This window comes from Oreochromis niloticus, linkage group LG12 (assembly GCF_001858045.2).
Source record: "Oreochromis niloticus isolate F11D_XX linkage group LG12, O_niloticus_UMD_NMBU, whole genome shotgun sequence".
In the NCBI taxonomy this organism is placed as follows: Eukaryota; Metazoa; Chordata; class Actinopteri; order Cichliformes; family Cichlidae; genus Oreochromis; species Oreochromis niloticus.
Window position 1 is genome coordinate 20,226,458 of NC_031977.2, and position 16,074 is coordinate 20,242,531.

Consider the following 16,074-nt stretch of genomic DNA (forward strand, 5'->3'; position numbering starts at 1 on the left):
CTTATAAAACAAAATGACTGGGTGTTAATCAAAGGTTTGTGAGGGTGGCCTCTGCCTATGCAGCTACACTTGGAAAAACCTGGAATTGTTCTAATGGTCATCAAGCCATGTCTTTATTGTTATAAAGATAAGTTTCAACACCTCAGTGTCAAAACTCATCATTAATGGTACAGGGCAGCTTGCTGTAATACATGCTGTAATAAACATAATTTACTTCTTTGTGAGGAGAATGGATACTTCAGTCTCTCTAGATGTGTACCTCTAGAGTACCATGGGTACCACAGCAAATGCAAGCACCATGTTTCCTTCTGCAGACTGAACCCTGCAACCTCCAGATACAGAAACCCGAATGTGCTCGAGAGCTTCTTTAAAATGCAGTAGTAAAAAAAGAATCAACATAAGAAGTAACTGCGACTGCATTAAATGCTTCATTGGTTTTTACTGTAGATATCAGGCCAATCTGGAACATTAACATATTTATAGAAGTATAGTCACTGTACTATTCTTGTGCTGTGGCAACACAATTTAACAGGAAGCTAAAACTCATCCAACAAGTGACGCGATATCACGACTCGCCGTGTTCACTATTTTAAGATTTTAAAGAGCTCAGTGAGAAACTGAGAAGAAATCCACTAATGTAATGTGGATGAAGTCTTATATAATAACAGTGAGCCTTGCATAATTAGAGTAACTTATCTTATGATTTATGTTACTTTGTGTGTGTGTGTTGCTTTAATGCATCTTTGGAAGTTTGACCAAAGATGCATCAACACACACACACACACACACACACACACACACACACACACACACACACATACATATGTATACATAATAATAGCACCAACTGCTTAATTGTATTCAATATTCATGCACACCGGCTACATGAACTGGAAACAAGCTATGGCATCTGCACTTTGCTGTTATGTCACTTTTACAATGAGACAACACCAAAGCTGTCTGTTATCGTCTGTGAGCTGCTGGATTTTAAATCCTAGATGGATATACGACAAATCACCTGCACAAACGTGTGTATGTGTAGAAAGCTCTGCAGATCAAGTGAGCTAGACCTCTGCGCCTGACATCAGTCATCTGTCATGTCTAAATGTGATCCCTAACCTAAGAGCGTTACTATTAAACCTTATGTAACTGTTGCACAATGATTTCATCACGTTGCCTTGCACTTTGCAAACCTGTCCATCAAAAGTATTAAGTGTCTTTGTGATAAGTGCCAAAGGTCACTCGTTTTCCTGCTGTGTGTATGTTTCCACACAAAGCAAAATCTCCTTGGTGGATGTCACGTTGAGTTTTATTCCTCTTGAGAAAGAAAAGTGTCTGGAGGTAGTCACGGCTTCAGCAATACTAGAATTGATCTGCAAGATTGTGCAACACTTTCAATTTCTGTTGAAAGGGTTGTTTTCTGTTTTCATTAAGAGGGTGCACACCACCGTTTTTGTGTGAGTAACAAGTTCTCAGAGATGGGTCTAGGTCACTAAAAAAAAGGGGGGGGTAAGTCTTCCATTAGACATAATCAAGATTCAGGCCATAATGAGTACTTTTTGATAAATGACTTGTCGTGTACATTTAGTCAACACAGAGTTCAAGATCACGCAGAGGATTTTTTATTTAAATACAAAGCTGCAATACCTGAAATACAAATGCCACTGCTGCCCTGGCCCTTCATCCCCAAACATCCAGCTATAAGCTCTGAGGGGGATATTTACTCATCACTCCCCGGTTTTTATGTGTAACACATTTGCAGGGATTGATGATCTTTGAATCTAGAAGCCAAAGTGTAATATATTCAGACGTGTGCTGCCTGAACAAATTTATTTTGTATCCCTTTTTTTCGTAGTGCCGGGTATAGTACAGTATAGATAATAGTTAAGCTCTCTGCAGGGTCCAAACTGGCCTCACACTGTGTGCTAAGAATGTAAACGTCCAACACGTTCAGGGCAGTGTACGAGGAGGGTGGGGGGGTCACACACAGCTATTCTTCGTGGAGGTTATCTGGGTTTGTTGGGATCAGCAGAGGTTTCTTGAACGTTTCACGCTTGTGCTGATGATTTGTCTGATACCCTCCACAATTCAAAATCCAGCTGCACATTTAGCTCTTTAAGATAACAAACAATTAGTGTTGAGACTTGTTGTGAAGGTGCCATAGCGCTAAGATAGAAATGTAGGGGTGTCCAACTGGTTTGGAACGCTTTTTAAAAAATGTCCTTTAAAAGCTTATTCTAGTAATGACTGCAACACGATTCTTGAATGTAGCAATGCCAATTACCAGTACATTTACGATTAAACTAAACAGATGATTTTTTTCTTTTGTGTATTCTAGACTTGCAGTCTGATCGACACATGAGAAATGCGCCCTTTTTGGGGAGGTGACATCATTCATATGGGAATTCCCTTCACAGTGTGTTACTCCTTGCTCCTGGACAGATCTAGCCAGCAGCATGCTTTAACACTGGTCAGGTCATAGCCGCCCCTTGATGAAAAGGATCATTTTGCAGACCACACGCTGTCAGGAAAGCCACCTCAGGCAGGGCTCCATGCTGTCTCCAGCTGCGGCTGCAGAGAGAGACAAAACAGAAGCACAGCATTTCGGTGCAACCGCTGCAACACGGCTTGTTTTGCACTTGTGATTTTGCCTCTTGGGCTTCTACATGTCAGTGTCAACAAGCCGTTTTATGCCCTTGTTCGTTCCTCCCATCTTAGAGTGTCCCTCATTCACTAAATTAGGATGAAAATAGGTTGGTGTTCATCAATAGCTGAAAAGGTTTGGGGTTATTAGTTAAACAAAAACTCTGTAAAAAATATATTTTCAGAGTCAAAACCTGACTTATTGGTTGTCCCCGTTCCAAGTGTACTGTTGCATTGAGGTTGTTTTTTCATCATTTCAAAGCATTAGTCTTCAGGGTTATAATTAATCACTTCACGAAGAGCCATGACTGCCGCTACGAAAGCGTTGACAATGAAACAAGAGAAAGTTCTTAAATCCAGCGACCTCAGACAAGGTCACTGGATGAACTTTCAAAATCTAGTAAATATGTTATTATTGATTACATCAAATCAATGTTTCCTATAAAATTACAAACACCAGAACACCAGGGTCCTGTTCTCTGTTACTGGAAGGCGAAATCCAGTGAAAAAATCATATAGCTTTTACCCTACTGGTTCACGCAATAAGTTAACACACTATTGTGTATATTAGCTGCCCACCTCTTCATTCTATCACCCACAAAAATCATATTTATATAAAGATGCCATGAACAACATTAAATGTGTTGCTCATGGATGTTAAAAGGCAAAAAAAAAAAGAAAAAAGAATACATATAAATAAATTCTCCTTTTCTTTGTCTTTCACGGGAAATGTGTAATGATTTCATACTGATTATGGATTAATTATAGAGTCATACGCCCTAAATTAAATAAATTATTTAGTAAAGGGTTCTATTTGATTTGTAAAAGGTAACTTTGGGGAAATTCTTGCACACTATCGTTTCTTTTCCTTCAACCATTCTTGGGAGGTTTTCTTTTAATTTTGTTTCCTGTGACTCACTGCCTCTGATTTTGTCTCAAGTTTTAAATTATCTGTCTTGAAAAATAGTCAATAAGATTATTCTCTTCTTCTGTTTCCTATTTGTAAGCGGTAAAGAAGTTTGTGTACCTCTCTGGCAGACTTTAATCAACAGCCATGTCTTTGCGGTTCCACTGGCACACTAATAGACTAGATCATTCCTCTGGTATTTTTCACTTCTTCTAATAAAATTTCCGACTTTGCGCACAACACAGCACAGCTAAAGTACTAAAAACACCTTGTAAAGCTGTGAGGTTAACAATTCATTTAAAGGCAACTTTCTTATAATTAAGTTTTAAATAAAGTGTTTTTATCAACACTGTTTTCTCAACAAGGACAACCTTTTTTTTTTAAACTGGCGATACCAAAAGTTAGCCTAACCCTGATCATAGGGATTTCATTTCATTTCAGTTCATCATTTCAATTTACTGCTTACTTCTTCACAGAAGGTAGTCAGCTTGTTGTAGACAGCTGTTTCTTTCAGTGACCCAGTTTAACAAATTAAAGTTCTCACTCCTGCTCTGGCTGTCTATACACTCAATATGTTCCAGACAGTCTTCGACGAGATGCGACTAAATTCACTGCTTTGGGCTTTGTCATCATTGTGTAACCTCTCATGTTTGTTTTTGCTTCATTATTAGAGTCCTTACTTGTTACGTAACTGAAGCAATCATTGACTTGTAACTCTCAACGTAACTTTACAAACAAATCTGTCTACAGGCGAACAATTCTCTTAAAATATGGACCATGTGGGCAAATAGATTGAGATTTGTTTTGTGTCAGTTTTTTTTATTTCTGTTTTTGCTATTTGTCAAATTGAAAGACATTTTTGCCAAATATATATACAGAGCGGTGTTAAAACATCCACAGCCTTGAGGTTCACAGTCTATGCCAGACTGATGATGTTCAAACAGCAGCTGAAAAGCTGTGAGGGATTTTATGAAGAGCTCAGGGGGTGACAGCTGAGTCGGGCTGACATGAACCTCGACCTTACACCTCTTTAGAATGTCAGCAGGCTCGCACATGTGCACACGTTAACACACTGATATGCTGGGCCCAGTAATACTTAAATGCACAAGTCAAAGCTCTGTGTCTCCCTGTCTCACTTTGTCTCTCTCACACGCCGCCACGCACACAGGCAGGCTTTGAAGGCTGTGGCAGCAGTCACTAATGTTTTGCAGGGTCCCAGTAAGTAGCTGCAAACTGTTTTCTTTCATCTTCACGGGAATAGATGAGGAGATAGGAGGACAGGGATGGAAATCATCAGGCAAGCAGACTGCAATCACATAGCAGCTCTTATCTCCAAAAAGCCAGGTTTTCGGGAACACCCTTGTTTTCAGATGAACAGCAGCATCCATTTATTTGTTTATTTATTTCTGGCTATTTTTCCTTGGGCGCTGAATTTTTATTCATGGTCAGGTGTTACAAAATATGAACTTTGAAATCAAGGAAAGTGTGAAATTAAAAACAAGTCTTGAGGCAAAGACACAGGATAAACCTGATTTGTTGGTTCAGCAGACCCCTGAATATACATGAATAACTATGTCCAACATATCAAACATGAATAGCGAAAAATATTAAAATGGGAATTTAATTATCATAAACTGTGAGGCTTAAGTTTAGGTAGAAATCAATTTTAAGCCCACAGATTAAAAAATGTAGCATTACCATGCATCAGAGGGAGGCTCCTGGAGAATTATGTGTACTTCCCAGTGCAAAGCTAATGTTAAGCTCTGTGTTGAAGGTAGCTAACTCCTCTGAACTATAAGCTAGACTAGTTTAAAACCACAATGTTTGTTTTCAGTTTCTACAAATCTTAACATGAAGCTCTAATGTAGCATTGAGAAGGACTAGGAATTGCTAGACTGCAGGTTTGAAGGAGCTGGAATAAGTAATGTAATTAATGTTGTGCAGAGACTATTCTGATTATAAATTAGTACTTTTGTAATAATATTTAACATAAAAGTACTGTGAAAAAGTGTTGAACCCCTGTCACTTCAGTAGGTGCAGCTATTTATTGAAACATGTACACATCCATGGAAACACAGTGTGTATTGTATACCTTTATTCTTCTTTATTCTTCAGCACAGCCTGAGCTCTCTTGGGCAAGCACCAGGCTTCTTGAAGGACATTCAAAGCTCGTCTTTAGATGTTGGCTGCCTTTTGTTCCATTCTCTGTAAAGATGAGCCCACACTGCTTCAAAAATGTGGAGGTCCAGGCTCGGGGCAGACCAGTCCATGACTGATAGTGTGTTTTATTCAGGTATGTTGTGTCTGTAGATACTTATTATCATACATCTCTCATACGTCTCAGCTGATCCTGAACCAAACTTTCAAATTTGTATTCATTACTCCATAAAAAAACTGTTGCCACTGACCATTGCTCATAAAGCTTTGGCAAAACTGGTAGCTGGGTCAACTGCATCTCTCGAGTCCTGTGTCAGATCTTTGCTGGACTTTGACTTGACTTTATCTTGACACAGGGTCGAGTGTGTGCGAAGATATGCTAAATTTTCAGCTATTAGCTCTTAGGAAATCACCTTTTTTGGTGCAAAAATCCTATTTCATGGCTGTCAAACTATTATTATTGGCATTTTTCATATATGCAAAATGTGACAAAGTGGTTCTGAATGTTATGTGTAGACACAACACTGCTTCATCAGTTCATTTAGGTGCCTTTTGCATGCTTGTATCAGCCATAGGTCAGTGTTCGGCGGCTTAACAAACAAACAAATTAGAAAAAAAGATTTCTGTGAAAATGGTTGGGTACAAGAACTGAGCTGAAAAAGCAGCCAATGTCCAAAGAAAACTTTTGAAAGACTTTGAATAAGCCCAAGAAATCCTGACAGCTTGGAAACAAAATATATAGAAATGAGGCTCAAAACTTTTGCACAGTACTTCATATACCCTTTTCATTTACAATGACACTAAAGCACTGCACACATTTACAAAAGTATTACTTTTCTCTGTTTCCTCCCTTTCAGTAAGAACATAATTTGCTCTCCGTCTTTTAGAATCATAAAGAGGATGCTGCAACGGCAAACTCTTAATTATTTAATTACATCAATATTGGTCACTGCTGGAAATGCAGTTGTAATTAAGTGTGATTTCAGGTTCCAGAGTGTGCATGAATTAATAATGAGCTAATCAAAAAGCACTTGGGCTGATTGCCAGGACATTAGCACCTAGAAAGAGGAAGGGAATTAACTGTTGTCTGTTTCTGGCTCACGGAGCATGTCTGCTTCTGTCAGGGCCTCCAGTGGTTTATTGTTTTTACTTGAACTCCCACAATTAGCTAATTTTGTTTTGAAAGTTAATGTGTTAAGTGTTTCCCTGTGTAGTGCTGAAGTGTTTTAAATCCACTGTTTATCAACAACAAGCAGCAAGATGGGAGTTGTCTGGCTGAAAATCTTAGTTGGACACACACGCTGACACACACCTATCCATAAATTGAAGTGTCATTTGTAAAGGTACAAGAGTATTTCTCTGGGGAAATTTAAAGAAAGAAAGTGATAGCGTGACATCTCTCGCAAAATGTCATTTTGTCGCTACAAGCAACCTGTTGAAGAATGTCTGAAAACATGCTTCCTATTAATATGCCACCTCTTTCAAACAGGTTAAGATCAATGTGAGTGTGCAGCCATAACACAGGTAGAAATTACTTTTACTGCTCACTACTGCATCTGAACAGAAAGCACAGTCTTACTCACAGTGCACTTTGTGTTTTGTTCTTGAGACACTGTTATTTTGGTAATATATTCCCTTATATTTACTCATGCTGTTGTGCTCCATTTCACATAAGCTGTGTATGCCAGCAGCCAGCTCAGAGTATATTTCATAATAAGTAGTCTGCTGGTTGGATCATAGATCTGCATTAAGGGATCAGAGTAGGACTGGAAGTAATTCATAGATGATGCTAAGCTTTAAGTGTCTGGTCTCTTTTTTTGTAAAAAAACAACAACAACAAAAAAAAAGCATAAAAAGCCTTTTTTAATGAAATATTGTACAATAATAAAAGCCATAACAACTATGGCTTATTAAAAAATAAACACAGTCTAGACTCCAACACCAGCAGATGAGGAAGTGTTAAACTAAATAACAACTTACATATAAGGGAGTTAGAAGTAAGGAAATCCTCTGGCCTCTCAAAGAGATTTGTTTTGATCTGAAGTCGGTTGATCCCAGTTAGCAACACTCAGTCATCAAAAAAGACGAGAAGTCAAACAAAGGCTTCCTGGTCTTGGCCGTAACTCTTGGTCTTTTAAACTCTTTTAAAACAATTAAAAACAATTTGTTTTGGAAGCAGTGATGTTGCCTATGGATACTTGACAATAAAGTTTGAACAAAATTTACAGTTCCAGAAAGTTAAAAACAAAATGCCACTGTAAATACTTCAGCATATTACAGCTAACAGCAGTCCAACAACACACTTTAAATATATCTTTCACATCTATCAAAAAAGTCATATTTTGTATATTTATAACCAGCGCTGACTGACAATAGCTTTTCAATTATTCTTAATTGTGTACTTGGCTCTTTACTACAGTGCTCAACCCAGTAAAAGTACTTCCACACTTTTCACTTCTGGAAGGTTTTCGAAGTGTCGGCTGATTTATGGGACACTGTCTTTACAATACCGATATGGATATGATTATTCATATTCATATAAGGTTGACAGATACAAATAATAGCATTGTGCAGTGTAACAATAAGTCTATACTCTCTGTGATTGCTGCCTTGATCTGTTTGGATTTAATTTATAGTGCAGAAGTTGTTTTGTTCTCTTTGATTAGATTAACTACAGCAACAACTTACCCACATTTAAGAGCCCAATAAGTTTTACACAGTCAAAGTCTTTAACTTTGCTTTAATTAAAGCAGCACTGCCAGGGTGTCAACATTTAAATCCTTAACATGTTTTCTTTTTTTCATTTAAAAACTACTTAAAGGTTGAAAGCGTTTGGCTTGTTTTAATGGTGTGCACCACAAACTAATACAAGCATGTGCTCGTACAGATGCAGACAATGCATGACCACCGTTTTCCTGTAGATGCACCAGTATTCTAGAGTAAGGCTATATTGCTGTTGACGCTGTTTTGCTATGATATTGGGATATCATTTGAATCTTGAATCCTGAGCTTGGTGTTTTCCAGTGTGCTGTAATCAGGATCAATGCCATTCAAAAACGAGCATTTACTCTCTGAGCTGGTGAGTGCCACCAATTTGTTTTCTGGCAAAATGCTGTGAGGAAAGAAACAATGCATGAAGGCCTCTATTCAAAGGCAAACCACGTCATCAGTTGTGAGGCAAAACAAAAAATTGTGGAAAGAATAAAAATGACATTTGCAACTTTTGACTGGTTAGATTAAGCCGTCTTTAATACTTTTTAACGAAATAAAAATCTGAGAATCATAGAACTTTTTTTTTATCAGCACTTCTTAGCAGGCTGTGTCAAAGCTTTGTGGTTCGGTTATAAAATTCCTCACAGTGTGGATTCTGCAATCAAGCTGGACCACCTACTGATCCATGATAGGGGAGTACATTCAGATCTGAGAGTAGATGCAGATGGCGACAAACTGGCATCATCTTGCATGAAAGAGCTGGATCTGTCAAATGGTTGAGGTGTGATGGAAAACATTGTTTGGCTATGATTCCATTGTGTCCTCTAATGAGATTTCAAAAACTTCCAAGCACAAACAGAATCCCTTTTTTGCTTCGTCTTCTTGTTTCTTTTGATAAAGGAAACCAAAGGAACAAGATCAAGCCTTTGGTGGTACTGATGTTACCAAGGAGTTGATTTGTATATCAACACTGTCAATTTGGCTGATCCTTGAAATATTCCTAAAGCTGAAATGTTTTTTTTTTTTTTTAATTTCTCAATGATTTTGCAGCTTGGTAAATGCACTTTAGTTAGTATGTAGCATTTTTCCACTACAACTGAGCGCTCAAAGCACTTTTTACCACAAGCCTCATTCATCCATTCACACACATTCAGTTTCCACTTAGTAGAAAACGTGCTCTGCCTGCACAACCACCCAGATATGTAATGATGATATCAAAATACATGAGGAAAATATACACATATATAAACATGCAAGCTCATATCCCCATATCCACTGGGAAATTGATGCTTTCTGCGCCACTTGTTTTGTGGGGCGTTTAAAGTCTTTGTTCTCAGCTTTGAAACAACCACTGTAAATGACTTAGAGATTTAAAATGTGTTTGTGGAGTTAATCAGTGTATCAGCCCTCGTTTAAGCCTAAACAACAGTCACTATCTATACACAAACTTTTAAGTAAAATAGTAATCAAATCCAGCAGGGACTACCAACATTGTAGCTTCTCGCAAACAAAACTGGCATCTCCCATTGTTCAATTAGTAATTGCAGTATGGACAATTTAATTTAAGTCTGAATTATATACAGCTAAAGATATTGGAAACCAAATTCCTAAGCACAAAATATTTTTGTGTTGGTAGCTTGGTAGCTTCCCCATTCTATTCAGCTGTGAAGAAGGATTTTCCTATTTTTATTTATTGTTATTCTTATTTCTTTATTTTTGCTTTCACAATTTGTTACTTTAAGAAACTCCATGAATACTGTGTGTACACATGAGCATGAAATAAAATTAGATTACACACTGCAGTGATGTTTATGCATGTTCATTTGTACATTAATGAAACCAGCAGAAAGAATTTACACTGTCACATGCATGTGCATTCCTGTGTGTTAATGCTACAGATATATGGTCAATTATTTCTAGTATTACTGTTGGTCAACTTGGATAAAGCAGTAAACAATCAATTGGGACATAAAAACTCAATAATATCCATCTAAATCCTTCTTCTTAATCAACGTGTAGCTATGTCATGATCCAGTAAAACCCAAGTGTAGGCCACAGAGATCCTTTTTTAAAAAGAATTACAAAATTCCACATAACCGCCAAACAAAGGAATCAAAAACAGGCACAAGAAGCACACCATGAGAACACAGGTGATGTAAGCACTGTCTGGTAAAGGCAAGGGGAAAAGGAGGATTAGAGTAGGCTTCATGGCATAGATTCAACAATGTGCTGCAAACGTTCCCCAGAGATTTTGGTCCGTATTGACGTATTGATAGCATCACACAGTTTCTGCAGATTTGTTGGCTGCACATCCATGATGCGACTCTTGTGTTCTTCCACATCCCAAAGGTGCTCTATTGGATAAAGATCCAGTGACTGTAGGGACTGTTTAAGTATAGTGAGCTTATTGTCATGTTCAAAAAGAACAGTTTGAGATGGTCTGAGTTTTGTGACATGGGACACTATCCTGCTGGAAGCAGCCATCAGAAGATGGGTACACTGTGTTTGTAAAGGCATGAGCATGGACACCAACAATATTCAGGTAGACTGTGGTGTTTAAATGATGCTTGGTTAGGGGCACACAGTGTCCTAAGAAAATATCCCCTACATCATTACAACACCACTATCAGCCTGAACTGGCAGGCAGAATGCATCTATGCTGCCATGTTGTTTGTGCCAAATTCAGCAGCCTTGCCATCCTACTCTGACATTTGGCATCAACAAGGCATTATCACCCAGAGAACTGCTGCTCACTGGATATTTACTTTTCTAAACCATTATCTATAAACCCTAGACATGGTTGTGTAGGGAAACCCCAGCAGATCAGCAGTGTCTGAAACACTCAGACCAAACTGTGTACTTTGAATCATGCCACGTTCAAAGTCACTTCATCACTTCTATTCCCTATTCTGATGCTCGGTTTGAGCTTGAAAAATGCCACGAAAAAGCAAAACGAATAAGTGGACCATAACCAGATGCGTAGACTATAAAGTCTAAAAAAGTCTAAACAAAAGACATGCATTAACATTACTACAGAGGATTACTTGGTCTGATAATAACACTAACTTTGCCTTTTCTTTCGTTCCTGTCTTTTCTAGCATTACTTTCTTTCCCTTTTAATAAAACATTTTTTCCTCCTTAGCGCTCTCTTTCTTTCATATACAAGCCTGCTTTCAAAGTGGATCGACCCTTTGACTTGCTCTCGCTGAGCTGGAAGACTTGTATTGGCCATCGTGTTTAATTATGACAAAAGAAATAAGATGCATTGGGCTCATGTCACAGCATGATGAAGATGAAAAGAACATGACTTCCAATCAGGAAATGAACATCGCATTGGCTTTCTCGCCGTGCTTTGTTCAGTAATGACTCTTCTTTGAGATTGCGGCCATGTAAACAAACATAACTACAAACAGCAGCATTTACATGATAAATGTGTTATACACCGTTTACTGCCTATGAGGTCACATGCCGAATGGGATTTTCAATTTCATTTATTGTAGCCACAGTATCTGGTATTTTGGGACTCAGTGCTTTGGTGTGTTTGTGTGAGACAGGAAACAATTCAATTTGATGACTGATGCACTGTCTGTATATCTAACCATCTGTCTGTCTGGAAGGACTTCTTCATTCACTTTTGTAAATTCCTACGGTGATGTTGCACCCAGTGTTTGGGGCACACAGAGCCATCTAGGCAATGAGACTGTCAGTACGCATCACCAAGCAACCTGCCAAAAAACAACTGAAATCAAAAGCGATCCGAAAGGTCTGATATTACGGTCACTGTGTTTTGCTAGTGACAGTTGGAGAATACACATAAGCAATTTCTCAATCTAATTTTCTCTGTATCCAAATAACACAAAAAATAAATCCTCCTGCAAACACTCACATCTAGGTGTGCCACCTGCACTCCTCCTTTCCCTTGCCGCTCCTCTCTAATCCACTTGAATGTAGCTGGATATTAGATTAGAAAGTTATAGATGTGATTATTCATCCCTGGGCGCAGCCATCTATTCGCTGATTAAAACATGAACTGGGGGCCATTATGTAACTGCTTAAAGAGATTATACTGAGTCACCCTCATGAGGGCTTGCTCTCAATTGTAACATACAATTGAAACAGCACAGACTATGGCACTCATGACAGCATGTTAGCTATACCTCTATAGGTAGAGAGATGAAGTGCAAGAGTCGCACGGAGCTTATTGCAATTTTAAGTTTTTTCAAGGAATTGAGTTTCTCCTCCAGTGTCTTCAATTAATGAGCTAGAAACTGTCAACCCGTTGGCATGGGTTGGTTTTTGGAAAAGGATTCTCATCCCTTATTTTCTGTAGCCTATTATATTATGACAGAAAACAAGTGAACACCATGCTCTGCCCAGGAAAAACTAGACTGGTTGAAAGATGAAAGTCCACAGTCAATATTACCACTCAAACTGACATGTTCACAAGCTGCATGCTGGCTGCTCATCACGAAACGTTTGCACCTGGTGGTAAGAGAAGAACCTCGAATTTTATTTTTCTAAAACCAGAATGAAATAAGCAGTTTTACCTCACATATTATTTGTTCATGTCTCTATAATCCCATCCATCACGTTCTGTTTACACATTTACCATAAATTTACCATAAACCTTCATGCAAACACTCTCACGCACACGATATGTAAACCGGCACAGAGGATCAAAGATCGGGCTCTTATTCTGCATGTATATGGAGTAAAAACTTTTGCATGCTACTTCATGCTCATTAATAGCATGAAGCATGAAGTGAGCTCAAAGATTTGTCAATTTCATAAATTTTCAAATGACAGAGACAGAGATAAACAATCTCATCACCTCTACCCCAATTCAAAAGTCTGGAAAGTTTTGGGGGAGGGATTTTGAATGTTACGCCACAAGACGGCCAATCATTTTCACTCTACATGAAACTGCAGCCAGTAGCTCGCTACCTTATCTAAGCAATGGACACGAGAAACCACCTACTATGAAAAAGTAACAGAGACTAAACACCAGTAGCATTTGTTGATTGTTTTCTCTGTGCACAAATATAAAGATCTCAAGTTGTTGTTTTACAGGGACCATTTTGTAGTCTTCTTTAGTTGCCAGGCAACCTTTATAGGGACAACAAGACACCAAGGAGTTACTGCATTTGGCCAGATATGAGTCTTATCAATCTGTTCATCTAACTCTCAGCGGCAAAAACAATTAAGTAGCCACTAAAAGGGGAACCTTTCTTCTTTAAGAACCATGAAGAAATATAGACTGAAAATGCCTGGTACTAATTAGAAAGTTGCACATATCAGTATACAACACTAAAAGCAGGACTGATGTTAAAAACAGATTGTTTTTTTTAAGGCTCTACGTGGTAAAGCACCTTTCTTTGAGCCTCTTCTCTGGATTATCAAGATATCATCTCCAGTCTTCCTCAGCGCTGTCTCCCGCTCTCATTATCGCAGCCGCTTTGATGCTGTGGGTTACAGGCGCAGGCAACCAATGGGAAATGTCTTCAACTTTCTAGACACAGTGTCGTTAGTTCTGTAATGATGAAAAACATGAATATAGTGATGTTGGATTGTCTTTGATGATCCTCTCATTCAAAAAAAAAAAAAAAGGAGACAGGGACAATGCGACAAAGTCCTGTAGGAGCTACAGATTTAGGCCCTGAGGCTGACAGGGCGCGCACGCACACACACGCTCGCACACACACAGTCTTAATTCTTACATCTTAAGTGGAGGGGTTATTCATAAAGTGAAATAACAGTCACAAAATTTAGTACAAGCAGCAATCTGGGACATTTGTTATATCAGCTGCATCTAATTAAGTGAAAAGTAAAAGTGGCTGCAACAAATTAAATCAGGTTTTTCATTAAAAAAATTTGAAACCTTCAGTATGGTGCAAATATTCACAGCCTGTAAGACAAGCTGACATGATTGAGCCTTGTTTAAATCAAACATGGTTGTTGCTGCGCCCCCTATTGGCCGAATACTAACTGCAAAGTATAATTATTATTTGTTTGTGCTTCCTGAAAATGGGGTCCTGAGTCAATTTATCTTGTCTGTGACAGACTAAAACTTAAAATCAGAAATCCATATGAATTTTAGAAAACCTCATCTCATCAGGATTATGTTTGGTATTTTTTGGTAAAGTATGGTAAAAAAAAAAAAGAGGGCTGTATTAATTCTTAAACTTTGTCGTTAAAGGCAAAATGATTAAATATCAAGTATGAGCAAGGCTGACATCACAATGCTTTCAACTTGACTTGAAGGAATCCAATGATACCTCTTTTTAAAAAAACCAAAACAAAAAAAACCCAAACACCTGGATTTATGGTACATGCACCTTCATCTTCATGCAGTGGTGGCACTAGAGGGGCAGAAATGTGGTCAAATAATAAGGGAAATCAAAACATATATTGCTGGTGGCCTCCACATTTTCATGAACAAATCTGAGACAACGTAGTTCCAAAGGAAATCTTGAGGAAGAGGCAAAGGTTACCAGATTCACTGAGGTGCTGCCAAAACTGCCGTAATACCCTGCTTACATATTACATTTAAGCCACTGGCAGACTATGAGTATACAAAATATAAATTTGTTGTACGGCCACATGGAACTGTGAGAATCCCTTTCCCATTGACTGTTGCTGGGGTAAGTGCTGATCCATATCTAAGTGTGCCATATGTTTCTTGGGTAACTTATTGCTTTCCCATTCCCAATAAAGTGGCAGAATAAAAAGGCTTTTACAGGTCCCTGTGGGTAGCAGCTACTTCCACTGGTAGTCACTGAGCTGCAGGGCTGCTGTGGTGACAAATGGCACCAAGCGCATATTTTACTATTGCCATTTACAATGCATGATCCAGGCTGTGCTGCTCAAATGACTGCACAGCAACACTGTCGAGAGTTATGGTAGCTGTAAGTGTGTGTCTGTGGGTGCTGGAAACACACATACTGATATGTGTATAGAGTTTATTTTGCGTCTGTTAGTGACTTAAGCGTTTTTCCTCCTTATTATTCAGCTACTTTAAGGTGACACTGGTTACATATAGTGGTTAAAGATGCACATGATACCTGGTTATACTTTTGACAAAATGGAATAAGAATCTAGATGTAGCCTTGTAAAAAAGTTTTGACACTAAAGTCTGCAAATGTAGAACTATTAAAGGTGTGAAAATATACTATTTAAGGTGAACGGTCTCTCATTTTGCGTTTAATAAAATCCTACATAAATTCCTGTATTCGTGTCTATGGCAGTTATCACTTATTTCTTGTAGTCTGCTTTAAGATGATGCACACCACGAAGAAGTGGATGTTCAGTAGTTCGAAGAGCAACTGAATCCGAGGGTCACAACATTACAGAAAGCGCACAGTCACAGGCATAATCAGTTATTCTTTGCAAATATCAAATAATCCATCTATTCTGTTTAACCCAATAGCAATAAAAGAAGCTGTTGTTGAATTATACCTCTCATGGATATGTCTTCATGCAGGTCCAACGGACGTGGCCGTCAGGGGGCAGGCATTAGTCGGTAAACTAAGCTCTCGAGAAACCCTATCCTTGCTTTGCTCCACACAGAGATTTTGGAGGCGCACAAGCTCGTACACGCGGAATCAATAGATGGTCAATAAAAAAAATCAAAGAAAGTAAAGAAAAAAGTTAAACTA

General features: G+C 38.4%; 1 long non-coding RNA gene across 1 annotated transcript; it reads right to left on the reverse strand.

Annotated features, from left to right (window-relative positions):
• Window positions 1-820: 820 nt before the first annotated feature.
• LOC112841806 (uncharacterized) lies at window positions 821-16,056 on the reverse strand. The gene is made up of 3 exons (XR_003213184.1): window positions 15,875-16,056; window positions 13,789-13,949; window positions 821-2,571 (listed from the first exon to the last, which is right to left on the reverse strand). It is a non-coding gene; the product is annotated as an uncharacterized LOC112841806 (long non-coding RNA).
• Between the last annotated feature and the right edge of the window lie 18 nt (window positions 16,057-16,074).